The 7972-nt window shown below is 43.8% G+C and overlaps 1 protein-coding gene across 2 annotated transcripts in view; it reads right to left on the bottom strand.

Moving 5' to 3' along the window:
- LOC129718270 (uncharacterized) overlaps positions 1-7972 on the bottom strand; it is a 42979-nt gene that overhangs the window by 2795 nt on the left and 32212 nt on the right. The window lies entirely within an intron of this gene.

Below are 7972 nucleotides of genomic sequence, written 5' to 3'. Positions count from 1 at the left end.
AAGATAAACGAATTCGTCAACCACTTCAAATCGTTCCCCATCTATCTCCACCTCAGCACCAACACCACGGGGACTCCCACGCTCTCTGCCAGCTACCATGTACTTCGTTTTGGCAGAGTTAATGACAAGTCCCAATCTCGCTGCTTCTCTCTTAAAAGGTACGAAGGCATCCTCCACGGCCTTACGGTTGATACCGATGATATCGACGTCGTCCGCAAAGCCAAGAAGCATGTGAGATTTTGTGATGATCGTACCGTTTCTTTCGACGTTTGCTCTTCGTACTGCACCCTCAAGAGCGATGTTAAACAGTAGGTTGGAGAGCGCATCCCCCTGCTTCAGTCCATCCAACGTTACGAACGCGGCTGATGTCTTGCCAGCTATCCGCACGCACGATTTTGATCCCTCCAGTGTCATACGACTCAGCTTTATTAGTTTCGCAGGGAAACCGTGTTCCAGCATGATCTGCCACAGCTCGTTTCTTTTCACTGAGTCGTATGCCGCCCTGAAGTCCACAAAAAGATGGTGAGTCGATAAGTTGTACTCCCGGAACTTATCGAGGATCTGTCGCAGGGTGAAAATTTGATCCGTCGTGGAACGCCCTTGTCGAAAACCAGCCTGGTATTCGCCAACAAAAGATTCCGCTAGCGGTCTCAATCTGAAGAACAGGATACGGGAGAGAACTTTATATGCGGAGTTGAGCAACGTTATCCCTCGATAGTTGCCACAATCCAATCGATGGCCCTTCTTATAGATAGGGCATATGAGGCCTTCCAACCAGTCGTTCGGCATTTGTTCGTCCGCCCAGATTCTTAGTATTATCTGGTGGACCGCATAGTACAGCCGCTCGCTTCCCGCTTTTAGAAGTTCGGCCGGGATACCGTCCTTACCAGCGGCCTTGCCGTTTTTCAGCTCATTAATCGCCTTTTTCACCTCCTCCTGTGTTGGTGGCTCCACAGCTTGTTCGTCACTCATAATCGTCATCCTGTTCCTGCTCTGCTCATCCGGTACCTCACCGTTCAATAGCGCCTGAAAATGCTCCTTCCACCTGGCTGCAACCGTCGGTTTACCAGTAAGCAGGTTGCCGTCCTTGTCATTACACATGACTGGCACCGGGAAATTCCTGCTTCTGACTCTGTTGACAGTTCTATAGAATCTCCGCACGTCGTTTTGAGCATAGCTGTCCTCTGCGCTGGCGAGCATCTGCTCCTCGTACTCGCGCTTCTTCCGACGGTGGGTTCTATTTTCAGCAGCTCTTGCCACCCTGTACCTCTCTCTGTTCTGACGCGTAGCCGCAGTGAGCATGCGGCTCCTGGCACGGTTCTTCTCATCTGTCGCTCTCTGGCACTCGGCATCGAACCAGCCGTTAGGCTGCCTTCCACGCGTCGTACCTACCACCTCTCTCGCAGTCGTTTCGATGGCGCCGTGAATACTGCTCCACAGCCCATTTATGTCTTCCACTCCTTCCTCCTGCTGTTCTGCGATCCGTTGATCCAGCTCTCTGGCGTATTCTGCTGTCACGCCATCAGCTTTCAACCGCTGAATGTTGAAACGCGTCGCCCTCTCTGTGCGAGATTTCAGCACGTTCGACAACCGCGCGCGGATCTTACAAACGACGAGATAATGGTCAGAGTCAATGTTTGGTCCCCGAAAAGACCTAACATCAGTAACATCCGAAAAGTGCCGACCGTCAATCAGTACGTGATCGATCTGGGAGCAGGCTTCTCCATTTGGATGCCTCCAGGTGTGTTTCCGAATATTCAAACGTGGAAAATAGGAGCTACATATGGCCATTCCTCTGGCTGCGGCAAAGTTTATCAGCCTCAGGCCGTTTTCATTGGATGACGAGTGGAGGCTATGCCTTCCAATGACCGGACGGAAGAATTCCTCCCTCCCAACCTGTGCGTTTGCGTCTCCGATGACGACTTTTACGTCGTGTTTTGGGCACTCGTCATAGATTCGCTCAAGCTTGTCATAGAACTCATCTTTGACATCATCGGATTTGTCGTTTGTCGGTGCGTAGGTGTTGATTAAACTGTAGTTGAAGAATTTGCCCTTAATCCTCAACACGCATATACGGTCATCTACGGGCCTCCACCGGATGACTCTTGTTTTCTGATTTCCCAGCACTACGAAACCGACGCCCCGTTCCGCTGCTTTGCCGCCACTGTAGTAGATGTGGTACTTGAAAGAAGTGCGTGCAATAGGGTCTACTGCACGGAATTCCCTTTCTCCGGAATTTGGCCACCGAACCTCCTGAATCACTGCGATTTCGACTCCCTGACGCTGTAGTTCTCGAGCAAGCAAGCCAGCCCGCGCCGGTTCATTGAGAGATCGGACGTTCCAAGTACCCAATTTCCAATCGTTTACCTTAATCTTTTTCCGTGTTCGTAGCCTAGATCTTTGCCGATTGATCCGTTCCGTATTTCTAAAATCGTTGTTCGTGGTTGGTGAAATGTTTCGGTATGCTACCTTACCAGGGTCGCGATACCTACATCCTGCTGATGGGGCTGCCATCTTAGGTGTAGCTGGCGGGATACAGCATTCCATAATTCAGCCGCCCGCTCCGGGTCAGACGCTGTTGTACGCCGCCCCTATGGGGATACAGCCGCGTACGACCCCCTTCCCAGTCAGCATACGACCATAGTTTCCACCGGGGTTGGTTACCCGATCTCCGCTAAGGTTACTCGTATTCCGGTCGGCACCACGTGGAGGTTGGGATAGGAGTTGCTGGACAGAGGTGAATGGCCACATTAGGGTCTCAAGTTACACGTGTCCAGCCATTTGCCAACCAAAAAACTCTCTTTACAGAACGCTTATTCCGATTGTGATGTTCGCATGCTTAAATGAAAGCCCCAGAGATCTTTTAAAATCATACTGAGTGCGATCTTCTATTGGTTGCTTGAACTGTAGAGTTTTGACCAAAGTATATTTTAGACATGGGTTATTATACTTTCTGGATAAATTTTCTCTCTCACTGCTCTTTCCTCTTCTCTATCTTTTTTTTTCGTATCGCTATTTATTTCTCAAAGGAAATCAACAATCATGGACAACTTTTCATAATCTTTACACTCTTCGAAGTGCGTCTTAACTGGTATAAATAAGTTACCCTTAAGCTTTTTCTTGGAAAATTGGAACCAGATTTCAGAAGAAACTGCAATGCTTACTTAGCCCCTTTTCTTCCGAAGCTCCCATCCTCACTTTTTATAAAATATATACTAAATTGTACGTTGAACCTAGATTTGCGAAGAGTAAGAAACATTTACAGCTTTCGGGAGCCAAGCATTGTAGCAAAATCTGATCCTACAGTTTGCACATGTAACACAATAAGCGATGCAGATATTTTGAAAAGCTTTACCAAAGATGTATAGACCTATTTACGTACGAATGTGTTAGTACCACCCGTCGAGAAAAACACAAATAAATCGCTGTTTTGTTCGCAATGCTACGTTTTGAACAGCTGGAAAATTTTTCAGTTGAATACTTATTTTATGTATTAAATTTGTGACCAGGAATCTAAAGTAGCTGGTGAACGTAATCGGCAAAATAAGGAAAAAGTGTTGAAGCAACTCTACATGGCTATACACGTTTACTAGTGTGCGCAGGTGAAAAGTCACTTATCTCTATGAATGATACAATATGCTCATGTAAGATATAAATATTGCTTTCTAATTTAAGACTAAGTGCAAACAGAGTATCCATGTTATTTCACTTCTCGTTATCGCAGCAAGATTTAAAAAGTCTTCATTTCGGATTTTTTCATACAGCCTAGGCCTTTGAAAACAATAATGTTCTCGCCTACACTCTGAAAATCTAAAATTCTCAAAGATCGTGGAGAACCTTCGTTTTCAGATAATGCATTTGAGATAGAATTAAATTGACAACTTTCATCAATTTCATTCATTTTTTCCTGTATAATTCTAAACTATATTTCGAGAGCAGGTTTGTAGAGGTTTGCTTCAACTCGTAAAAAAACTTGATTCTGATTCATAAATCTAGGTCCTGCGAATAAGTAGAACCGCATTAAACTAACATACATGTTTGCTGTTCTAGTGTGAAATCAGCATCACTGTTATCTATTACTGTTTCCCCACGTTCTATTATCTCAAAAAAAAAAAACAATTACTTTTAGTCAGCATTTAAAAATTGGTTTGTGATCGAAAAAATAAGACTCATGTACTCCAGTGATAACATTCATATTATTTGCAAAAACCACGTCAAGCTTTATTTCAATGATCGTCTTTTGTTTACTCGCTGAAAACTATCTTTCAAATTCATTTCATCCATTATTGAAATTGGACTTATGATGGTATACGATTTGTAAGTGACTGGCCAAATATGTATAAAGTAATAGTTAGTATAACAAAGGTTTCTGCACCACTAGGTGAATTAATTCAGGGTTTTTATAAAACATTCGGCAAGGGGGAACGTGTAGGTAGGCTAAGGTACAGCGCTTGAGTTATTTATCCAATCGTTTTGTTGTCAAAGAATGAATTGTATATTTTTGATCAAGCATTCCAATGAACGTATGGTTTTTGCTGGAGAACCACAAAAAATAAGAAAAACGTGTACTTTCCTAAATATTAATAACTTTTCGAGCTTAAATTCAAAATAACTCGAAAACCGATGCCTTTAGAATGTTAACTACCAAGCGCTTTTTGACCTCCGCATCTTTTAAAATCATCAGAATACAAATATTTTGAAAAATGTTCAAATTAGAGTTTTTATAAAAAAATGATCTACCATAAAACATTATTTTTCATTTCTCCATCCTGGACTTTTTTTTTAAAGTTGCGTATTAATGTCAAATTTCTTTAAAAAAAATAAAAAAAAAATTCAACTTTTTTTCTAAATTGAAATTGAGGGTGTGATCCGGAGGGGGGGCATCGACACGAGGGGCACAATTTTCACAAGGTCTGTTCAGCTTCTGGGCTTCGCGGATGACTTCGACATCATATCACGTAACTTTGCGACGGCGGAGGAAACTTACGCCCAACTGAAAGCCGAAGCTGGACGGATCGGACTGCGGATAAATGCGTCGAAAACAAAATACATGCGAGCGAGAGGCTCCAAGGAGAACAACATCAGCCTCCCAACTCAAGTCTCTGTAGACGGTGATGAGCTTGAGGTGGTCGATGAGTTCGTGTATTTGGGGTCACTGGTGACCGCCGACAATAACACCAGCAAAGAGATCCAGAGACACATCCAGGCAAGAAATCGTGCCTACTTTTCACTTCGGAAGACGGAGAATGGCGACGGCGCATGAACCACGAACTGAACGCGCTGCTTGAAGAGAATCCCATTGCACACCTGGCGAAAGTTAATAGGTTGCGGTGGGCCGGTCATGTCGTAAGGATGCCGGACGGCAACCCTGTGAAATCACTTCTCTTCAGTAACCCTGCCGGCACCAGAAATAGAGGGGCGCAGCGTGCACGATGGCTCGACCAGATCGAAAGAGACTTGCGGGTGATGAGACGCCTGGGGAACTGGCGAAACACAGCCCAAAACCGAGCAACATGGCGACAAATTCTTGATGCAGCACGAGCCACCACGGCTCTCGTCTGATTGGTAAGGTAAGGTTTTTTTCGCGGATTTTTGAATTAACGCGGATTTTTGAATTAGCGCGTTTTTTTACGCGGATTTTCGAATTAACGCGGTTTTTTTACGAGGTACGTATCCCCCGCGTAAAAAAACCTGACTGTATATATTGTTGAGAGCAAAGAACATTCATTTGTGATTTTTCAGTCCTCTTTGTGTACACTTTCTGTTTGATCATATACCTGAAGTTGACCTTCTGTCCTGTGGTAATATGCATGTCGTTGGAAGAGTTCAAGCGCAAAACCGAAAGTTGCGTAATTTTTTTACGAAGTTGACAATTTTGTTGGAAAGGTGGAAGTTTGGTATCAACATTGCAGCAGCATGAAAGCAGACCGTAAGAGCTTGGAAGAGCTGGATCTTATAGACCTGCTAGCCGAAAGCCCGTTCAGCACATTACGTCGGGTGAAAACCTGGCTGAGGCCAACAATGGTTGAACAGCGATTGAGTACTCTCTGCTTGCTGAGTGTTCATCGGAAGATGGTTAACAACAATCGTGAAAAGACACATGAACCGCTTGCGGAACGTTGACGTTTAATGCCCGAAGATTTTATTGAGAATCTCGACTGTGTCTTCAAACTTCACGTCCTTGGGAAACTTTGACAGGATGTAGTTGAGATTCTGAAATATTGAAGAACTCCCCCCCCCCCCTTTCGAAATCCTGGCTACGCCCATGCTAGTAGCTGTGTGCATGCGGTCAAAACTCTCGACGGTGTATAACCAGCCGAAGTCGTACGCCGCGACCAAATATCGAGCAACAGCACAAGGACTCCGAATTATAGAAATGACTGGTTTGACGGCGAATGTAAACAGAGAAGAACGCAGCACGGGCGAGAATGCTGCAACACCATACGAGAGCAAATGTGGAACGATACCGACAGGCAAAACTCATTCCTCCGAAAGTAGAAGCGCCAGCAAGAGGATCGACATCGCGTAGCGATGCAAGAGCTGGTTTTGTAGCGCGAAAAGGAAGTTGCTCGGATTTGTACTCGGATAACGGTTTTAGGAGGCGGCAGTTTGTTCGACGAAGCATCACGTTTTTAGAGTGCTGGGGGAGGACCCAGCCACACCGGGAGATATGGTCCCGTTGCTCGTTCAGGTGGAGGGACGCAAGAATCCTCGACTGATTATCGCTAGTTCTGAAGATCCAAACGATCTAGAACCACTTACCCCAGCACATTTTTTGGGCAGTGTTTTACCACAAGCACTCTTGGATCTAATTACCTGGCATTCCAACCAACTGTTTAAAGCAATGGCAATTGGTACAAAGAAATTTCAAAACTTCTGGATAGGGTGGAAAAGGAAATATGTATTGCAACTACAATCTCGCATAAAATATTGGCGAGTACCTTTTCCAATTGCAGAAGGCAAGCTAGTCATTATTAAAGACGACAATTTACCCCCGCTACGGTAAAAGACCGGTAGGATTTAAAATATTCATCCCGGACAAGATGGTGTTGTCCGAGTAATGTATGTATGTATGTATGTATGTATGTATGACCTTCTAGATTCCACTGTCTGGCAGTGATAGGGTGAAAAAAGACAATGCTGTTGAGTCTTGTTTCTGCGTCTGTCTTGTTTTCAGAACCTAGAAGGTGTTAGCTCTACCGACCTTCTAAAGACCCTTTGCAGAATGACTGAGTACTTGCAGCGCATTCCGAAGTCAATTTCCATTCGGTAAGCCCCGCCTCAAAATAATATTAGAATCTAATAGATTCTATTATTATTCTCAGACTTTCAATTCATTTGACATATCAATATCAAAAGAATTGACCCGTATTTAATATATATATATATATATATATATATATATATATATAGGGTAACTGACTGCTTCATCATGTGATATGTATTGTGGGCAGGATTCAGTTTGCCAAGCTCTACTGCTTTTATTCCACTCAGAAACTCAATGTGTTTTAACTTACCTTTGACGTTGACGTTTTTCTGTTCGCATGAATGAATCACTCCATTAAAAAACTCAAACATTTTTATTGTTTTTTTTTGACAAAATCTAAACTGCCACTTTCACACATCTAGATATTTTTCCCGGCCGAAGAAAACTTTCACACAACACATCTTCGCCGCTAGCGATATTTGGTTACGATTTTCTCGTGAAATATCAGGGCTAGTATCAAAATAATAGTGACTTTAGTGACTTTTGCATTAAAATAGTGACCAATAGAGTCCATATAGTGATCAAAATATACAAAAGAGGGTTTTGAAATTCATGTTGAATCATAAATCAACCAAAAGTCAAGATGGTGTTGTCCGAGTAATGATGCTAAAAATCGCAGAGTTTGACGAGGGCGAGGAAGGCTCTAGTCAAGTGAACTAGTGAACCCCTAATTCCCATCCCACCTCGAACTAAATACACTCCACA

This window comes from Wyeomyia smithii, chromosome 1 (assembly GCF_029784165.1).
Source record: "Wyeomyia smithii strain HCP4-BCI-WySm-NY-G18 chromosome 1, ASM2978416v1, whole genome shotgun sequence".
NCBI classification, from domain to species: Eukaryota; Metazoa; Arthropoda; class Insecta; order Diptera; family Culicidae; genus Wyeomyia; species Wyeomyia smithii.
Note: the sequence above shows the minus strand (reverse complement) of the source record. Positions and strands in the feature narration are given on the sequence as shown.